At 37.9% G+C, this 20060-nt stretch overlaps 1 pseudogene; it reads left to right on the top strand.

Moving 5' to 3' along the window:
• The first annotated feature begins 6219 nt into the window (after positions 1 to 6219).
• Positions 6220 to 9704, top strand: LOC123825143 (annotated as a pseudogene).
• The last annotated feature ends 10356 nt before the right edge of the window (positions 9705 to 20060 follow it).

Here is a 20060-nt window from a genome sequence, read left to right as displayed (position 1 = left end):
TTAAACCCCTCAGACATCACTTTAGACCAGCAATTTACAACCTTTTTCATCTCATGGCACACATAAACTAATTACTTATATATTATATTACTAATATAACTTTTGCCAATCTGACAAAAAATAGATAAAATTCTAATTCATTCATGCTGGATGGCTATTGTTATGTTGGCTGTTATCATTTTTTTCATTTGACAATCTAAGCAAAAAGAGGTCAGTGCCCCTGGCTAAATAGTCAGGTATTGAATGTTTTAAAAATTCTTGTGGCACACTGGTTGAAAATGGCTGCCCTAAATCTGATTCTGGTTGAATCAGAAACTCTAGGTGTTGACTCAAAACATCTCACGTTTACCAGTACCTCCAGGAGATTCTGATGCAAAACAAAGTTAGTGAACCACCATAGTAGACTAACTGGTTTGGACCACATACACTGTAAAAACTAGTTCTCTTTCCCAGACCTTCAGGCCTTTGTGGTAAGCCATTTTATTTCTTGAATTCTATTTCCTGTCCTTGCCACTAGACCTTGACTGAGGCCACCTTGAGAGTCTCCAGTCCCAAATCTTGGAAGAAGGGGTGAGGAAAATTCCTAGTGCAAACACCCAGCTTCTCCTCTGGGACCATCCTTCTCAAACCAGAGATTACAGAGTAAAGCATCTTGATGAGTTTCCCTGTGGGGCGTCTCCACCTGCAGAGCCCCCTGTCTGCCTCGGATGAGAACAAGTCTACCAAGGTATGATCTGCTTGGGGAGGAAAGGTGGCCAGTCTCTCAGAGGAGAAGGGCCAGGAGCCTTTTCCTCAATGGGCTTTTATTGGGTTCAATTTGCACAGGAATACAGGTAAAGCTCATCAATCATTGTCAGGCAGTAAGGATCAAACAATAGATAACATTCAAAGAACTATGAGGGCTTATTCTGACTCAGGGTCAGTTGGCTAAGGGGCTATAAAACTGGGAAACAAACTCATTTCCTGCTCAGACACTGATCAGAAAACTGAGGGCATTCTTAGCAAAGCAGTTTTCACAGGATTTTAAGTACCCTTTCTTAGGCCTGATCGCCCAGGGAACCCGCCCTTTCCAGCACAGGACTGTACCACCCTCTGTCATTGTTTCAGGCTTAAGTCAGGCAGGGGAAGTAAGGCAGCCAAGAGATTAGAAGACTTCTTGAAGACAAAATGAGTACTCAGGCTATGTCAAAGCCAAGGGGTGAGGGTTCATCACCCCCTTTTTCTATAGACCCCCCAAGTCCTTCCCTGGGGGCCCCTTCATGACTGTACCTGTCTTAGGTCATTCCTTCCTTGAGGAATCTTACCCATCATTCGCTAACAGGCCAGGCTCAGGGCCAAGCAGGATGAAGTAAAAGGGGCAGAGGTGGCGCCCCTGACAGGGAGATAAGCTTTGTCTCTTTAGTGGCTTATGGTTCCAAGGTCTCTCACTCAGCCTTAGTCATGAGGGGTTACAGCTTCTGAAACCAGGCAAGGCGGTTCCCAACATCTCTGCAGCAGTCCCCTCAAAATTTGTTGCAACCTAATCCTAGAATAGGGACTGCAAATGTCCTCTGAATTTGAATGACTAATAAGGCCAGGCAAGTAATCCTTCTTCAAAGAAAGAAAGTCCAGATAACATTAAGCCCTCAAAAAAAGGGGTTTTCATTTGTTTGTTTGTTTATTTGTTGGGTTTGGGGGGAGGCATTTGTTTCTTTGTTTGCCTATGCAAGTCCATGACTCCTGCTTATTCCCCAAATCCAAGAAAACTACTGAATAGGATGGAAACAGACAAGTTGAGGAGTTTGAGTCTGTATAAAAACTCTTCCTACACATTCACCAACAAATACTATCAGCAACAAGTTAGTGATAATAAAATTATTTAATCTTGTCAGACACTTTGTAAATATTTAGATATTTTCTCTTTCCTTTACATATATTCCAAAGAAACAAATGTACTACATATATTGAAATAATCTATTGCCTAGTTTTCTAATAGTAATAATTTAGAGTCAATATCCAACCCATAAAGGAAACTGAAAAATACTTAACTCAACTATAAAGAGAGAAAAATCAAGAATTTGATTATTACTCTCTCCAGAACTCATTAGCTTAAAAGATATACAAATGGAACTTAAATAATAATATTAATTTGTGATTCAGAAGTTTCATAGAGGATAGCCAAGGGCATACATATTATAGCAACCACAATAGTCAATGTTGCTTTGCCTTCATGTAAAATTTAGCAAGGGATAAATTTCCTTTAAGCATAAACTACAGTACACTGCACGATGTTAGTTATTACTAATGGTGATAAAATCTTATGGCTGCTGCCAAAGATTTTAAGCATCAACATAGCCAGCTGGTCTATCAAGGGAACCAGCGTGCTCCCACTGAGACCCTCCGCGATAGCTGTCCCAGAACTGTGACTGCCATTTTGTAACTGTCGGCTGTCCTTAGAATAACAAATGACACTGGTTGTTTTAAGGATTTTCTTTATTTTTTTTATGAAACCATTAGGGTAATTATAAACCATATTAAGCAACTATAATTTAGAGTTTTTTATTCTTAAAAACAATACTGTATTCACTTGCTATATGAGACCAATTTAGAGATTTAAAAAAAAAAACTGAAGTCAATTCAAAAAAATCATAGGAATAGAGTGTGGTATTGTACCATTAAATGAATTGAAAAATAATAAACAAAGTTCATTCTAATCAGTGGTTTCCATTTCCTTTTTTATCAAAACTTTTGCCAAGGCAGTTTATAATTAACAAAATTAATTAACTGCATTACTTCTTCTAACCTATATGAAATGGCCAAAGGGTCGCAGCAGGAAAGAGAGGGATATGGGACCTGGAAACTTCAAACCAGACCACACTCAGTGATCCAGAGCTGTTCACACGTGGCACTTGAGTTTTCAATATTGCTGAAGTTTTCTGAAACCAACCACTGTTTAAAGTATCTTAAAGCACTGAGCACTTTTTGCCATAGGATAATAAAACTATAGAGATGGATAGACCTACAGTATATATAAATTCCCACTGTGTGACCTTAGGTAATCCACTCATTATGTCTAAAACATCATCACATTTAACAAACAGGGTTGGTGTGAGAACTGCATTAAATGAGAGAATTAAACTACCTCCTGTGGTATCTGCCACCTAACAGTGTTCAATAAAAGGTAAGTATTTGTGTAACTATAAATACGAGATTTAAGTGATCCTTTCATTCTGTCATGCTCCACCCTGGATCATGCACGCAAATAAAAAGATGTGGAGCTCCTTTGCCTCTGTAACCTAGAGTAATCGTAAAACAAAAATACCCACATAAACCAACGCACGCTGCTGTGTGTTCAGTAGGGATGATTGGGATGTCTTTGCTAGTCTTACCTTCTTATTGTCTTTACAATTTTGCTAATCAGATATTTGAAAAGACAGATTTTTAAACTGAAGCAGTTTCTATTGAAATAGGCCTAGCTGTCTAATTAGTCCTTTGAAGCAGCCTGGGAATGGCAGGAAGGCTCTGCCAAGCTCCCTGAAAGCCAGCCAGGGTGTCATCAGGTAAGTGCTTCCTTTAGGTCACTAGTTAATACAGGTGTTTTGGGTTTCTGGAAGCTTTGTTTTCAAAGGAAAAACATTTCAGTGAATCTGTGGAAGCATCAGGGCAACCGTAATGAGTCCAAGACCAGAGGCCAGTCACAATTTTAGGCCAGCTGCTACTTCCTTTTGATTGTGAACAAAGACCTACCCTCTGAGAGCACAGCTCACCCGCTGCCTTGGGACTGCTATCAGAGAACTTCATGAAGCAGATTCCAGCCAGATTTAGACATCACACTGGGCTGAGGCATAGCTGCAGTGGAATAAGGCCTTAGGTGGGACGGGGATTTGTCAAAACCATGTGTGAAGGAAGTCAGGCCCAAAAAGTACAGTTGGTCAATAGCAAAGTATTAACTTTAGAGAAACAGTAGTTTCAAACAAGACTCTCAGAGCCTCAATTAAGTTTTATCCCCACCTGACAGCATGCTAGAGTAGATAATACCCAAGCTTTGAAATCAAACAAATAAGTTTAAAGTTACACACAAGTTATGTGATTTGGGGAAATTTATGGACCCTTCTAAATTTCACTTCCTCATCTACTAAATCAATGTAAATAATAGCACTATGTCATAGGATTACTGTGATGATTAATTAAGCTAATAATAAAAAGTTCTCAGCACCATGCCTGAAATATAAAAGGATTCAATAAATGGTGGCCACCGTTAATGTATAACAGTTATATTTACATAAACAGAAAAACCTAATTAGCCACAGGTTAAATAAGAGAAAAAAAAATAGTTTTCTTTCACATATAAGAAGTCTAGACATAGGTAGCCCAGGATTCCTCCTGTTCTTTGTTTCATCATCCTAGCAATTACTGTCTACCCTTAAGGACATTTAATAGTCAAAACTGACTGGTCAATCTCTAGCCATCATGGCATTTCCAACTCCCCAGGGAGAGAAAAGAGGAACAGAGGAAACAAAAAGGACCCATCCCAGCTGTCTGCTCACTTTTAAGGCTCCTTCTCATTTTGTTGACAACTTCTAAGTTCTGCTTACATCTCACTGGCCAGAACTGAGTCAAGAATTGCTACAAAGGGCGAATAGAAAATACACTCTTCTACAGGTACAATAACAACTTGAGTTCTGCAAATAAGAAGTAAAAATGTGGATTTGAGTGAGAAACCAGCAGATTCTACCACAATATGCAAAATTAGTTCTCACCTGTCACTTTGATCTTTCATTGCCTTTACCAAATCTATCATCTCTTTTTTCTATCTGGAAGAATTATTAACTTACAGACATTTTTGTCTGGTGTTTTCCCTCAAAATTTCCTCTACTATTTATCATCTCTATGAGCAGTAGCTCAAAAATTTAAATTTCTAGCCTTGCCTGAATCAGAAGTCAGCTGGAGGATTCTAGCCTCTTGCACCTAGGTAAGATTTGGACTTCTGCCAGCTCCCATGGTCTTCATTCTCCTGGTTGTTTGCTTTCCAGCTCCTGTTGCCATGCTATGTGACAACCCAGATGTAACACAAGACCCTAAGATAGATGCATTCACAGATATACACACACACATGCCCACAATACATTTGTGAGTGAAATGGGCTTGAGTAGAAATTTTAAGCAGAAACAGGAACATAACAACAATTTCAAAAGTCTTATTCACTTTGATCTTTCACCTTCTTAAAATGTCCCTTAACCACCACACAATGAGAAACCTTCATTGGCTGTGTCTCCATACAGACTTTCCATATACCTTCTCTTTCTACTCTCCTTTCTCCTCCTATCCTTCCCCTTTTATTTCAGAAGAGAAATAAATCCATGTCATTTTCTCACCCAGATTATTGCAATAGACTCCTGACTGGTGTCTCTGCTTCCACTGTGCCCTCAGGCTGTGCATTTTCAACATAGACCCAGAGGGTTCCTTTGAAAAACACATCAATTCCTGCCACTCCTCAATTCAGACTCCTTCAATAGCTTCCCATCACACTCTTCAGAAAGGCCAAAGTCATTCTAATGTTTCCTCTGAGATTTGAACCGCCTAGCAACTCTCAGACCTTTCTCCTACCAACCCCTGGTGTGTTTACCAGCTCCCAACACAAAGCCCCCTTGCTACTCTGGAACACTCCTGCCTTAGAGCTTTTCTTCCCTCTGCTTAAAATACTCTTCCACTAGTTACCTATGTGCCTTATCCCTCTGCCTTCTCAAGCTTCTGCTCAACTGTCAGCTCAGTGGAACCTTCTCAGATGCCATTTTTATAATGGCTACACTTCATCTTCAAATTTCCTATCCACCAGATGGATGGGATATTCCCTGTTTTATTTTTCTCCATCTGACAATCTGTATCACCTTCTGACAATCTGTATAAACTTTCTCATTTATTTGTTTACTCTCTTTACATACCCACTGAAAGGTAAACCTCATAAGGGCAAAGACTGTTGTCTGTTCTGATGGCTGCTCCATCTTCACAGTATCTGGCATGCCGTAAGTGCTCAGTGAATATTTGCTGCAGTCAATCAATAAGGACTTTTCTCACTCAGGGTATCTTAGCTATCATGCCTGGGCTTCTATAGACATCCTTTATCCATCATTCGGCTTATTAACTGTTCTAAATCAAAATATTCCACCCTAAATAGAATGCTTTGCTGACTATTAAAAAAACAACTTTCCCACAACTTTAATCCAAGCTCCATGTGCCTTCATGGTGGTCAGGGAGGAGCACTGCTCAGATTCCCCTTCAGGTAAGTACCTCCCATGAGAAACATAGTTGGCAGGCAACCTTCACCTTCAGGATTCACCACAGTATTCACACCCATACTGAGGCCCCATCTCACCAGCTGCTCCCTGCCAACAACCAGACATGAGGGGCATGACTGGTGCTGGGCCGCACCTGCTCAACACAGGACCCTGGTGGACAGTCTCTGCTCTGAAGTTCCCATTGTCTTGGCCAAGGCTTGCTCAGAACTTCATTACAGTCTGAGGGTCCTCCTACCCAACCCTCTCTCTTTTCACAGGTATCAACACCTCCATCTATCCTCAGGTTCTGTATGAATTCTTGATCCTCCCTTTTATCTTTCAGAGGTATTTCCCTTTCAATTCTCTTGTACTTCAAATTCTGCTCCTGAGAGGACCCATCCTGACAGTCTTCTCGGCATTTTCACTTAGGTATCACTGTATCAGCTCAAATTCAGTATGTTCAAAATCAAACTCAAGAGGCTCTTGTGAATCTTGGCTCAGAATATTGTGAATCAAGTTGGAGCCACCTGGGGATGGAGGTCAGTTCTGGGTAGGGAAAAATGGCACTGAACACCAACTCCTGGGATTGAGCACAGCAGTGCCACCACCACCCCCATCCAAGGCACCTCTGATGGAATGAATTACTCATGTAACAGAATTGCTCAGGAATGAAAAAATCTAGGTTTTACATAAAAGGCCCCAGATATCTGAGGCAGCCATGTTTAGAATATAATGGTTTTAAATAATTTTGGTCCTAAAGCTTATTGAAATACTAGTGGAAATTAATTTTTAAAAGGCCAAGTTTTCAATAATTTTGATATCAAATTTATTTAAATAAAACACTAGTAAAATTTAACTTTTAAAAAGAAAAATCCAAACATGTCTTTCATCTTTAAAGGTTCAAAACAAGTTAAATAAGTGGTAAAATATTTAAGTTGGTAGAATTTTTACCCTCTTCTCCATTGTTAGTATTCTCCAGCCAGAGCTGTTAAGATATCTGTGATCTATGTGCCACATAGTTTAAACAACTTCAAATTACTTTCAGATATTGCTGAAGTTTCATGATAGACATTTTTATCTTTATTAAAAGTTACAGAATTTCTGACATTAGCTTGTTCCATGTCACAATAGGACAACTTTTCTAAATGAAGATATTAAAAATATAAATTTAAGATGTTGCCATTTCACAGGCTAGCTACATGTCTCCTTGATGATTTAGAGTGTTCTTTCTTTCAGATGTGAAATTTTCTTTGGGTTTTTGCTTTTTAGCTCCTAAAATATGCTTCATCTGGACAGGATATGTCAACTGTACCAGTTCATGGAACAATATAAAAAATAGACTTCAGAAGACACAATAAGTTTAAATGTGAGGTACTTGCTAATCTGGGAGATAGCCATATAAAAAATTTTAACAGACTTATAGGTAGCTGATTTGAAACAACTCTGTGTCAAATAGCTATATGTTAAGTATCTTCAAAAACAATCCAGACCATTATTTTAAAAGAAACAAAATTTAAAAAGACAAACTGGAAAACACAAACATTTCAGAGAAAAATATCTAACAGGAAAACAAACATTTTTGCACAGTCCTGCTGAGTTTTGGACTTTCCATGAGATGCTGAAGTCTGTTTTCAGTAAGTCAGAGAGACTTCACCTAAAATGGCATGGCATAACTTTACTCTAGCCTGGGTTAATTATTCTTCTCTATCAAAAAATTATCATTAAATTTTGAGAAGCATTGTGAAAACTTTTCATGGACAGAAAAGTGTTATGATGTGAATCATAGTAACAAAACTTTTCAAATGCTTTTGACTCAGGTATTGGGCATTCTAATGGACATAACACTATAAGAAAAGCTAGATAGTATACATAAGCACTAATTGGTATTGAGAACATAAATCATCAAAAGGGACTGTTTTTGTCTGCTGAAGAGGCTCATAACAAAATACCACAGACTAGGTGGCTTAAACAACAGACATTTATTTCTCATAGTTTTGGAAGCTGGTAAATCCAAGATCAAAGTGCCAGAATAGTCAAGTTCCTGGTAAGAGCTCTCTTCTTGACTTATAGATAGCTATCTGCTTTCCGTGTTCCATGCTGCAAGAGGAGAGAGAGAGAAAGAGAGAGAGAAAGTTTGTTCTCCTCTTTTCTTATAAGAGCACTAATCCCATCACAAAACTCCACCTCCAAATACAGTTGACACTCGAACATCATGGGGATCTGGGGTGCTAACCCCCATGCAGTCAAAAATCCACATATAATGTTTGACTCCCCCAAAACTTAACTACTAATAGCCTACTTATAACCAAAAGCTTTAGCAATAACAAATAGTCAATTAAAATATATTTTGTACATTAAATATACTATATACTATATTCTTACAATAAAGTAAGCTAAAGAACAGAGTTATTGAGAAAATCATAAGGAAGAGAAAATATACTTACAGTATTTATTTTTAAAAATCCATGTATAAATGGGCCCACACAGTTCAAATCCATGTTGCTACAGGATCAACTGTACCATCACATCAAGGATTAGGGCTTCAACATAAGACTTTGGAAGACACAAGCACTCAGTCCATAGTAAATATTATATTGGAAGTTCCTGTTCTTGTAGTAGCACTTTACATTCTGGTAAAAAACTAAAGCTCTGTAGAGTGGGGGGAGATGAGAATATGAACAGTTTGGGGCTGAAGACTTTGTATCTTTAACCCCTGAATATCAGCAGTAACTACATCAGAACCAGTTTTTAGCTGCACATCTATGGGGCCAACGTACCCAAACACACAAATATCCAACCAAAAAATTCTCCTAAGCTTCTTTTTTCGAATAGCCTCCAGAATCTCTATGTCGAGTAGTAAGAATGTTGATGATTGAGGCAGAAAATGAAAGGCTGGCAGAAATCTAGATTCCTAGGAGTAGAAAATTTTCAGTCACACAGGCAGTTAAGAACAAGACTGGTCCAAGCAGTATAAAGACTTAGTCCCTAAATGCGCTGCTCCTCCTTCAAAAGCTCACCATGGAAAAGCCAAATTAAAGCAACTAAAGTTAGGACTTCTTTCATTCATGAGTCCACCTGCGATATTGGTAATTTTAATACTTTCAAATAAACTGACAAGAATGTTAGTGTAACAAATTTAGCAAAAGAGTAAAACTGCTCAAGTTCTTCACTTGTCGACAAAATTAATCAACATCCTCATCTCCCCAAACTAATTTGGATGGGCACTGATAAAAATTCAAACTATTGAAAAGGGACAGAGTGGAAGAAAAATGTAAAGATGGAAGTTAGGTTGGTCCTGACTTTGCATAATAGCAACTACATTCTCCAGAAAGAGCTATCACCCAAAACTTGGATGACAATTAAATTCCTCAAGACAATGGCAGTGCTGCTGTGATTTTCTAACAAATCATTTAGTCTTCCAACTTTCTATAAACTGATGTGCATACATAGTAGGCATTTGGAGAAGTGCCTAGTACACAGCAAACTGTTGATAATGTTAAGTATTATAGAATATAGCAGAGAATATGGCTGCTGTCAGCTCTCAGATTACAATAAATGTTGACTGTGCTTTGCAACATCATAGTTCAGTATTTGGGCATGTTTAGCTAGTTACTCACAGGCACCAGGTTAAGTACTAGCTTTGGGAACTTACAGTATGGCTATAAAACATGACATGAGCATTCAAAATTATAATGGACATGCCAAATAATAAAAAATTAAGGTGTATGGTACAAACCAATTGGTAGTCAAATTTGAGAAGAGAAGGAAATCAAAGAAGCCTGGATTTCAAGCTTTCTGGGAAAGTATGGAAATTACTTCAAAGGAAGAATTCTTTTTGTAAAGATAGAATATATGGAAAGGCATTGAATTTCAAAAATGTAAAAAATATGTTCAGACATTTCCAGAAATTAGCCTTAAGTTTTACATGCATATCATTTATATTTTCACCCATCGTAAGCAATAAAATCAGACTAAGGCAAGGACTCAATGATTCAGAAATATAAATTATTTCTTTTTACCAAGAATTTGCTTTAAAAATCAAAAAATTATTCACATTCTTCCAATATATTCTGAATTTTTATAATTCAATGTGATTTGGATTTTGGAGTTTTGTGGGATTGTAGAATATTCCAAATCTCAGAAAAGCATGGAAAGATGGACAAGGTTTCTTAGATCACTCAGGCGAACTGATGCCATGTGTCAGACCTTGCAGCAAATTTATTGACATGTTTCTGTATACTCTCTGTGGTCTGACCTCAACAGGACTGGTCTACAAAAGACTCTCTTAAAAACCAAAAACCCAAACATGCATCATGACCCTATTCCCTTTTCTGTAATGGGACAGGTGCATCCTTATTTATTTCAGAGAGTGCCAGGAAAAGGGAACAGGTAGACAGAGCCAGCAAGAGTACTCAGCATTGGCTGACCCTCATGGATCTGAAAATAGTATGAGAGAGCAGAAGGAGAGCAATATAAATTGAATATTAGAACCATGAACTAAAAAAAAAGAGCTGAAGAGCTGAAGATGAGGAAAAATATATTTGGCTTCTCTCTTCATTTCCCCTTCTTTCTGAAAAGCTGAGAAATCTCATTAGGAATAGCTTGTTTGTAAAAATTGCTTTATATTGGTGAAATTAAACATGATTCTGATAAATTATACAACTTTGTTAAATCTAAAAACAATGCTAAAACATGTATTATCTCACTCTGGCTGGTATAGCTCAGTGGACTGAGTGTGGGCCTGTGAACCAAAGGGTCACTGGTTCGATTCCCAGTCAGGGCACATGCTTGGGTTGCAGGCCAGGTCCCCAGTGAGGGGTATGCAGGAGGCAACCACACATTGATGTTTCTCTCCCTCTCCTTATGCTTCCCTTCCCCTCTTTCTAAAAAATAGATAAATAAAATCTTCCAAAAAACATGTACTATCTCTTATTTAAAAGATAAAAAAATTATGTAAACAAAAATGGTGTATCAGAAGAGGGTGTGACACCAGTCTCATTGGTTTTGGATGCGGTTTTAGCTGGTATCCTGCTTTCTATTCTGCTGGCTAAGTGATTTCAGCCTCTACTTACTCATTTGTAAAATGGAATTAACATTGTCACCCATCCCACAAGCGACTGAAGGACATTAATAGGTTGATGATGGATCCCAAAAGGATATGTCCAGTCCTAACGCCTAATACTTCTCAGTGTGAACTTATTTGAATATAGTGACTTTGCAGATAAAATGAAGTTAAGAATCTCAAGTTGAGATCATCCTCTATTTAGGGTGGGCCCTAAATTAAATGACAAGTAGCCTCATAAGAGACAGAAATGGGAAGGCACAGAGATGCAGAGGGGACAGCCATGTGAAGACCAAGAGAATGGAGTTATGCAGCTACTGGACAAGATGTGCAATAAATTGTCAGCAGTCACCAGAAGTTAGATAAGAGACATATAACTGATTCTTCCTTGCAGTCTTCAGAAAGAACCAACCTGCCAATACTTTGATTTAGGAATTTCAGCTTCCAGAACTATAAGGGAGTACATTTTTATTTTTTTAAGCTACCTACTTTATGGTATTTTCTTAAAGCAGCCCTAACAGATTCAAATGAAATATTGTATACAAAGGTGGGCATAGCAATGGCTAATAGCAGTTACTCAGTTTTTTATTAAAATATATTTTAATCTCTTTTGAAAGAGTTATAAATATTTTTGGAAGACAACAATGATGCTTGTGCTTTTGTCTGAGGAAAACATTCCCATTGCCTCTTGTCATAAAAAGATAGTGTAACTGTTGCCATTGGTATTTAGCTAGAAAAGGGGAGCAAAGGGTGTTAGACATTGAACTTAAGAAATTGAGGTGCAGATCCTGCTTCTTCAACAAGAAGCTACAACTTCACACCCTAGGGAATCATGACATTGCTTTGCCAAGGAGATTAACACTTCTCCCTTCCCCCTCCAAAACTGAATTTTTGAGGGGCCAAGGGGGAGGTTTTTGGTGGAAGAGGCCTGTCAGTCAAACTAGGGAGCAAAAACCATCCAAAGCCTGTGAAATCTTGGGAAGTTGATTGGTCACTTTGAAAAAGCTTCTGGTCTTTTCCAAGCCTGAAATAGAAAGTAGCTCTCATTCTCTCTCCATGTACTTGTCCTGTGTACTCATGTGTTCTCTCTCCATAGCTGCGTGGCCTTAGCAAACTCCACACACAGGCTCCAGTGGGAGCCTGGATACCATAACACAGCAATGGAATGCAGATGAAAACAGATACTAAGCTAGCTGGACTGTATATGGACCAGAAACTCTGGGCAGTAGCCTTCACTCTGTCCCTACTAAAGATAAGGTTGGACCTTTTCCATGGCAAGATCAACAGAGATGGGACATTGAGAAGTGAGGAGGGGAACCCCCTTTATTTTACATCATCAATAAAGTTTACCAGGAACCCCATCCTCCCATGCAGGTCTCAGAAAATTATTTTCCTTGTGACACCATAAGAACTTGATTTTCACTGATAACACTGCCATTTCAAGTACATTGTTAAGATATTTCAGTTGCAAGCAACAGAATCAACTCAGGCTAGTGCAGACAAAAAAGTAAAACCCCTACTAAATGAGAGGTAGGAGTATTGAAGGGAAGACACAAGAGTATCTCTGAGATGCAGAGGAAGAATTGAACAATTCTTAGACTCCTTAGAAAGTGTTTCTGGATTTTAACCACCAAATCAAAGGTATGTGGTTCTTTATTTTGCACTGAAACATAGTTTATGAAGTATTTCCTTTCTAGAAAAAAGTGATGATTGAGATCTAAAGAACTAATGCTAAGGGAAAAAAATCTCAATTGTCAGTGTTACTTGAAAGAATTCAAAGCTTTCCTGAAAAATAACATTTAACGATAGAGAATTAGAACTTATCAGTTTTTAAATATATCAAAAGTAATCCCTTCATCCCAAATTCTTAAAAATAAACACATTGTTTTTTGTTTTTCCTTTTCATTTCCTTTGGGAAGAGAAGCATGGTTTGAGTGTTTATACTCATTTAATGAAAATACAACCATAACCTTTGAATTCTATAACCCAGCCTAACCAAGCTGATGTCTTAGAAAATACTTGGATAAACCACTTACTTTAAACTTATGTTTGAGGGAATTATCACATTTGAATTATTTTGAGATGCAGACTAAAATAGGATACATTTTTTAAAAAGATTTTATTTATTTTTAGAGAGAGGGGAAGGGAAGGAGAAAGAGAAGGAGAGAAACATCAGTGTGTGGTTGCCTCTTGCACACCCCTTGCTGGGCACTTGGCCTATAACCCAGGCATGTGCCCTGACCAGGAATCAAACTGGTGACCCTTTGGTTCACAGGGCCGCACTCAAGCTACTGAGCTACACTAGCCAGGGCTGAAACAAGATACTTTTTAATAGTGTATTCTGTTCACCATTGGCAATTTGCTCTCTGCTCCATTCAGAGCTCTCAGAAGAGTTAGTGCAACTGGTAGGTTTCCTGGCCTGGAGATTTAAGAGAAAAAAAAAACTTAGATCAAAATTGAAATCAATGTAATGGATTCCTTCACACTAAAGCTAAACTCAGCAACCCTTTTTTTTTTTTTTGGTGTTTCACAGAATTTTCTTTTATTTTTTATTTTTTCACTTTATTTCTTAGTGTAATTTTTCCATTACCATTTATCCCCCACCCCCCCACAATCACCACACTGTTGCCCATGTCCATGAGTTCTTTTTCTTTTTTGCTCAATCCTTCCACCCCTTAACCCACAGAGCTGCCAGCCTGCTCTCTATGAGTCTGTCTCTATTTTGCTTATCAGTTCAGTTTTTTCATTAGATTCCACATATAAGTAAAATCATATAGTATTTGTCTTCTTCTGACTGGTTTATTTCACTTAGCATAAACCCAGCAATCTTTATTTAGAAAATATTGGCTAATGGAAGAATAAAAAGACTAAGCTTACAAATATTTTTCAGATAAGGAAATAATACATTTATTGGAAAACTAAAATATGTAAGAAAAAGTGTAGGAAAAATCCATTCCTACAAGATTTCAGAAAAAATTTAAATACATGAGCTTCTTAATATCATGCAAAAGTGTTATAATCAATAGAATTAAAAGTGTTAGTGTTTCAATAACCATAAGCTCATAGTTATATATAGGGAACCAGTCTGTGTGGCAATAGCGAATATAGCTCAGCCCTGGTTCAGAAAACCGACAGCTGTGAAACAGTACACAGGAGCCAGGCCCATGGATCAGCCTTCCCATGGGGAACCAGGCCTGCATTATAGCAAGGCTGCTTTGAGGCTTGCTTTTGCTAAAACTCCTTCACCCTGAGTTAAGACAGCAGATGTTTAATGTATATCTCTGAAGCAACTCCCTAAAGTCTGTGCTAAGCAGTCCCAAGGACGGAGTGTAACCAGATCAATCACTTTTATCATTCCCTTGCATTTGCAACATTTTTTTCTTTGTTATCTGTAAGAAGTGATTAAAGTTTACTTTAATCACTTAAAGTAAACCTGAGCATAATGAATGAGAACCTTCTTTAATGCGATGCTACTAGAAAGCAATAAAAGTTTGTCCAGGCATGGGTCAAGGCTCTCTTTCTCTCTCAGAGAGTGGCCGTGCTGTCCCATTTCTCCACAGGACTTCTGCAGTCCATGTGAATTTGTTTGTTGCATCCACAACACCTCTGACACTGCTAGCGAGAGTCCGCATCAGTTATGCAGACATATACAAAAACAAAATGACCTCTGTTCTCTAGATGCTTTTGTCATAAATTAGCACAACACACCCCTCATATACAGTAATCTTCCTTTGCCCAGTTGCTAACATATAGCCATAGTTTGTGGATGGTAATGGTTGCATATATTAACTGATATTTTTTTCAGTTACAAGTGACAAACACTCAGCTTTTTACAGAGGAGATACAGCCAGATTGCTGCACCGAGGGGAGAGCTCAGCTCATGACACAACCAGAGGAAGCTTGCATAGAGTATGCACAGGCTTAAAAGGTCACAACACTTGTGTACCATGGAGATTATCATCAAGACAGGGGGTGGGGAAGAAACATTGTACAGGCAGATGAGTGTGGCAGACTCTAGCCTATAGATTGGCTGGGAAACTGGATGCTTATGCTGAGCATAGGATTTTTGGTCCAGACATTTAAATGGAGGGTGCAGAGACTTGTGGCTTTTTTCCCCTTGCTTAGCTTGCCTGGTTGGGAGCTGGCCCTCAGAGGTTGGATCCTGTGCTTGGTGGCAGGACTTGCAAGTGGTAGGTCACAGGACACTGTGGCTCCATGCCAGTTGGATGTCCCAGACTGCACCCCTTCTCTCCCTCTGAGAGCAACGCACAGATATGTGAGCTGGAGTGTTCACTGGCCCTGGGGGGGAGCCTCAGGCTCTGAGGAACCCACAGACAAAGGCCCTACACAACTAGCTATGGTGATATGGCAGTGGGCCTCAGGTCCCAGGAGAGGGAAGAAGCTGTGGGGAGGCAATGGCAACTCTGGTCCCATAAGTGTGCACCCCACAGAGAGAGAGAAAACCTGAAACTGGGGAGTCATTTGTGTAACAGCCTTGGGCCCCAGAAGAACAGATAAGAATGGAGCAGGGTGTCTGGACATTGACTCTGAATCTGGGGGTGTCTAGGTTCTTCCTGTGTTTTGCAGAAGAGATTGGCCAGAGTTGGAGAGTTTCCAACTTCCCAAAATTGGGCAATATTTTAACAATGACCTTTTTTCTTTCCCATCAATGTTTGTGTTATGCCTGTATTCAGAACAGTCAGCCAAATCCCACTTTGGCAACAAGCTCAGACTGGCCTGAGTCTTTTCCTTCTTTCAGTATTCCTTTTTATCAGTTTTATTTTTATGAAGATTCTCCACATGAAGGCAAAGATGGCTCCCAGATACTCCAGGTTTACCATAATTTCAGGAGAGAGTACCTCTTTCCAGGTAGTGCTATAAAAGATGCAAGAGGAGAAATGATTCCAGTCCTGAGCCCCTCCATAAACTGGTCACTCAAGTTATAGGGATGGACACTATGCCAAGTCTGAGTCCTGTGCCAAGCCCTGGAGCAGTGGTCATGATCAGCTCCATGAGGAATGGTATTCTTGAAAGGAAAAGAATTTCTATCCAAGAAAAAGGTAGAGATAATACAGTAACTTAGAATGGCTGTCCAAATGCATAAGGGAAGGGAGCAGTTACTAAAACCAAGAATTAGAGTCCTAAGAAAAATCACCTTAAGAGGAGCAAAGACCTTTAGTGAGGTAAACAACTAACTTAAGTGACCTCACGAAAAGAGAGCAAGGAAATAAACTCTTTCTTCCTCCAATTTCCTTTCAGAATTCCCCAGTGGCTAAACTCCACCAGGAATCAGGAGACATGGAAGGTCATTGATGTAAGCCTTCAAAGTCAGGCCCCAGGGCAGACATTGGGGTGGGTGGCAACATAAAATGTATCTGAGGGGAAAATAGAAAATATCCAACACACTGAGGAAGCAGTATTATAATCTGGATGCCCTGGATGCCCATCCATTCATTCAACAAATAACAGTAAGTCCCTATATGTACAAGACACATTCCAAGGTAGGGAAAATGCAAAAATGAATGAGACAGAGTCCCTGCCCTCAAGAAGTCCACAGTAAAACAAAAGGTGGGGGGAGGGGAAGGTCTAACACTTTTTTAAAAAATGCAATAAATGCATTACAACTCCAAGAATTTAATTCTGTAGCAGATTTTCAATTAACTTTTTAATATTTTTCCTTTATAGATTTTGACAAGCAAATGTTTTTCTGTACACAAAATTACCTAGTACTCACATAGTGAAGACCATAAATGATTGTAGACTCATGCCTGTTGTTTTGTTGTTCTTGCTGATTTTTAGAGAAATCGAGCATTCTCTGGCTCTAAGAAATGGCACATATACACAGTACAGAAAAAGTACAGGGAAAAGGACTATTTTTAATGGTCCATTAGGGGAAGGAGTTGCTGGCGGGGGGGTGCGGCGGGGGACTGTGACAGAGCAAGTAACCCTTCAACTGAGTCTGTACAGACAAGTAAGTAAGTAAGGAGGGAAATCAGGAAACAAAGGGAAGAGTGATGTCCTAGACAAAGAGAATATTATAAGGAAAGACATGAAGTTATGATATAGTATATAAAAGCAACTGTCTGAAATCAGTATTGGGGTTATGACTTGATGAATAAGAAATAGAGAAAATTCTCCTGTGTGTGTCTTTTTAAAAATTGAGAACCAGTAATGTGCCTTACATTTCTTTTCTATATCCCCATATACTTCAGAGTTGTAATTGTGCTTAATTTAAAAGCTGCTAAATTAAATTTGTGTTTCATTTTCTCCACCAATAAATAAATACCCTTTATTGGTTAATTTTAATAAAATTCATGTTAATATTATTTTAAAGAAAATACCAAGTAGAGATTTAAGAAAAATAAAAATTCTGCATATTTCAAGGATTACTTTATAAGTCACTTATCAACTAGATAATAAATTCTTCTAAAATAAAATACCCTGCTATAACATTGAAAATAATATTAATGAGGAGTTATTTTCAGGTGAAGAAGTCATACCAAATGACTGAAGATTCACAGTGACATAAGTGTCTGTATTTTTTTTTCTTTTAAGTCTAGGAAGAAGTTTAAAAGAATAATTTCCACGAAGAGATATAGGGTGGGAAAAATTCAAGACTCTAAAGTACTAGTTTGAGAAAGAGTTGCATGAGGAGATGTTTAGAGAAAATTAATTTGAGACAAATTTTCCATGGCAGTTGTCATAAATGTGAGATAAAATATTTATCACAGAAATTTATAAAATCTTACTATGTGCAAGGCACAAATGGAAGAATTTACATATGTTAACATTTTTAGTCACTATAACAAGACCATGAAAGGTACCAGTCAATTCCTCAAAGGGTTTAAATTACAACTCTTAAATATATTTTTTTAAAAAGGTGGAAAAAGCAGGCTCCAAGAAGATATAAAGAACATTCCATGTTGGTGTTAATTTAATAAATGAATTTGGTGAAGTAGTAGGATACAAAATTAATAATCAGAAATAAGTGATATTTCTATATACCAATAATGAAATACCAGAAAGAGAAATGAAGAAAACAATCACATTTACAATTGCAACCAAAATAGAAGGTAACTAGGAATAAGTTTAACCAAGGAGGCAAAAGACCTGTATTTTAAAAAATTAGAAGAAACTGAGAAAGATGCAAATAACTCTAAGCACATACTGTGTTCATGAACAGGAGAAATTAACATCATTAAAATGGCATACTACCTAAAGCAACCACAGATTCAATGTGATTCCTATTAACATACTAATGGCATATCTTACAGAGCTAGAACAAACATTCCAAAAATGTATATAAAACCACAAAAGACCTTGAATAGCCTCAGCAATCTTGAGAAAGGAACAAAGTTAGAGGTATGATACTACCTGGTATTAAAATATACTACAAGGCCATAGTAATCAAAACAGCATAGTATTGGCACAAAAACATGCATAGCGGTCAATGGAACAGAGCAGAGAGCCCAGAAATAAACCCACACTTTTATGGTCAATTAATATTCCACAAAGGAGACAAGAACATACAATGGAGTAAAGACAGTCTAGTCAATAAATGGTGTTAGGAAAATTGGACAGATACATGCAAAAAAAATGAAACTAGACCAACTTCTTACATCACACACAAGAATAAAGTCAAAATGGATTAAAGACTTAAATATAAATTGTGAACCTATAAAAATCCTAGCAGAAAACATAAGTAGTAAAATTTCAGACATTTATCATAGCAATATTTTTGCCAACATATGTGTTCAAGCAAGAGAAAAAAGGAAAAAATAAACAAATGGGACTATATCAAACTAAAAAGTTTTTGCACAGCAAAAGAATCCATCAACAAAATGAAAAGGGAACCCACTGAATGGGAGAATATATTTGTCAATGGTACATCTAATAAAGGGTTAATTTCCAAAATATATTTTTAAAAAACTTATACAACTCAACACTACAAAGAAAAACAACCCAATTTAAAAAAAAAATAGGCAAAGGACTTGAATAGACACTTCTCCAAAAGGACATCCAATAAACATATGAAAAAATCTTAAACATTACTAATCATCAGAGAACTGTAAATTAAAACCACAATGAGAAATCATCTCATACCTCTCAGAAAAGATATATCATCACTGAATCAACATACAACAAATGTTGGAAAGGATATAGAGATAAGGGAACCCTAGTACACTGTTGGTGAGAATGCAGATTGGTGCGAACCCTGTGGAAAGCAGTACAGAGTTACCTAAAAAAAATAAAAATGGAATTGCCATGTCCTGGCCTGTGTGGCTCAGTTGACTGGAGCATCATCCCTATAAACTGAAAGGTTGCAGGTTTGATTCCCAATCAGGACATATGCCTGGGCTGTAGGTTCTGTCTCTGGGAAGGGTGCATACAAGAAGTAACTGACCAATGTTTCTCTCTCACAATGATGTTTTCCCCCTCTCTCCCCGCCCTTCCTTCTCCTCTCTCTAAAATCAATAAGCATGTCCTCACATAAGGATAAAAAAAAAATTTTAATTGGAACTGCCTTTTGATCCAGCTATCCCACTTTTGAGAATATATATGAAGAAACCTGAAACACTAATTCAAAAGAATATATGCACCCCTATGTTCACTGCAGCACTATTTACAACAGCCAAGATCTGGAAACAGCCCAGGTGCCCATCAGTAGATGAGTGGATAAAAAAGCTGTAGTATGTTTTCACAATGGAATACTACTTGGTCATAACAAAAAAAGAAAAAGGAAA

The sequence above is a fragment of the Phyllostomus hastatus genome, unplaced genomic scaffold, assembly GCF_019186645.2.
Source record: "Phyllostomus hastatus isolate PE091 unplaced genomic scaffold, TTU_PhHast_1.1 phas_contig_62, whole genome shotgun sequence".
Classification (NCBI taxonomy): domain Eukaryota; kingdom Metazoa; phylum Chordata; class Mammalia; order Chiroptera; family Phyllostomidae; genus Phyllostomus; species Phyllostomus hastatus.
Note: the sequence above shows the minus strand (reverse complement) of the source record. Positions and strands in the feature narration are given on the sequence as shown.